Source organism: Pediculus humanus, genomic scaffold (assembly GCF_000006295.1).
Source record: "Pediculus humanus corporis 1103172107445 genomic scaffold, whole genome shotgun sequence".
NCBI classification, from domain to species: domain Eukaryota; kingdom Metazoa; phylum Arthropoda; class Insecta; order Psocodea; family Pediculidae; genus Pediculus; species Pediculus humanus.
This window is the reverse complement of record NW_002987066.1, coordinates 3496-5698: the sequence shown is the minus strand read 5'-3', so window position 1 is coordinate 5698 and position 2203 is coordinate 3496.

The following is a 2203-nucleotide window of genomic DNA, read 5'->3' as shown; positions in this document are numbered from 1 at the left end:
GTTAAAAATAATTTCATCAAATCTGGCGTTTAATTCATTTATTAAAACTTCAAAAAAAAAAAAAAAAAAAAAGAAAATTTGTGAAAAACAAAAAATTTCACACGCCTCATTCCCCTCCCCTCCCTTCCCCCGTTAAAAAAATTAAAGGGGATTATATTACATTTGTAAATCGAAAGGAAATTAATTCGTAATTAATTTTTGTGAAAATTATTAAAAAAAAAAGTTTTAATAATTTAAAATTTGTCAACGAAAAAAAAACTCAAATGAAAATTGCATATTTTCCGACGCCGCCATTTTCTTTTTTTTTCTATCTCTTTCTAATATTTTTTTTTCTTTTTTCTTTTTGCCAAATTTCATTTTGAAAAGTAATTCCTTTTACAACAACTTTATTGCTTTCTTCGAAACATTCACCCGAACGTTTCCCTTTTTAGCTATCATACCAAAAAAAAATTTTCCTTTTTTTTTATATTTTTATTTTTTAAAATTATTCTAAAGGGTCGAATTATATGAATTTTAAATATTTGTTTTTGTTTTAAAGCAGACGACGACGACGACGAAAACAATCATTTCGCAAAAAAAAAAAATTTTCGAGGTAAAATTATGTAATTTGAATTTAACTTTTGCATGCGTGAAATGAAAGTTTGGCAAAAATAAAAAACTTTTTTTCTTCTTCTTTTCCTCCCTAAATCAAAAAGGTAAAAAAAGGAAAAAGATGGATAACCTTTCGTAAATTACGTCAATTATATATTGTTTGTTAAAAAAAAAAATTTTTCTCAACCCGAAAGTAAAAAAAAAAAAAAAAAACTTTTTAATTTCATCCCAAAATTTTACATAAAAATTAAATTTTCTCATTTTTATAAATCTCTTCTACCAGCTTGTTCGACTAATTTTTTTTTTTTTTTTTTTTTAACGAACTAATTTCATTCAATAGATTTAAAAAAGTATAAAAAAAGTTTTCATCATAACTTTCCTATCATAACTTTTTTATTTTTAAATGAGAAATTTTCCGATTTTTCCCTAAAATTTTCCTTTTTTTTCATACGACGTAATTCCAATTTCGAACATTATTAATTCATCTTTTTTTTTTTTTAATACATACATACATATATAAAATAAAAATTTTATGAAAATCCTCTTCCTTTCCTCCCTCTTGTCTCCCCTTCCCCAAAAAAAAATCCTAAACCTTTTTTTCTTCGAAAAAAAAATTTTTTTCAACACCTTAAAAAAAATTATTTCACGGTTTTATTAGAGAAAAACATGAAAAAAAAAAAAACATTTATACTAAACTAATTGAAACCAACAACTTGGTTGAATAGATAAAAACAAAATCAAAACCAATGATAATCTTTAATCGGATTAACTACAGAGAGAGAGAGAGAGAGAGAGAAGATAAGAACGATTTAACAAAGATTAAAAAAGTTAATCCAACCAACGAGAATTGAAAATAAAATGGATCGAAAAATATAATTTTTCTTTCTTTTTAGATGATTATTATCATTATGATGATGGTATGAATAATTTCAATTTTTGAATTTTCATTTCTCATTAAATTTTTTTCTTTTTCCCCTACCCCCCAACCCCTCCTACGACGTTTTAACGGTCGTAATAATAATAATAATTTTACCAATAAAACGTAATAATAATTCTTAAGATTTATAAAAAAAAAAAAAAATTTATTCGAACGAGCATTTTAATAATAAAATGTCTTTTTTTTTGTATAATTCGATTGATTTATTATTATTATTATTATTATTATTATTATTATATTGAATTGAACAGTGTTTTCGAAACACACTTGAACCTTTTTTTTTGTCGTCGTGGTAGCAGCAGAATTTTCTAAATTTATTTTAAATATTATTTATTATTTAACGTTATTTCAAAAAAATCTAATTAAATTCAATATGATATTTTGGTCAGTAAATTAAATTAAATTATTTTATTCTTCGAATTATTATTATTATTATTATTATTATTATTATTATTATTATTATTATTATTATTGGAGTGTAAGGGTTGACGGGAAAATCACAAAAGAAAACTCAAATTCTATTCAAACGCGTTTTTTTCTTTTTTTTTTTTTGCATATACGTGATTCGTATAAAATTGTTACATTAAAAATTATTTGAATTTTATTTAAATCAATAAATTTTATTAACTTGAAAGAATTGATAATAATTTATAATTTCTTTCTTATTTTTTTTTT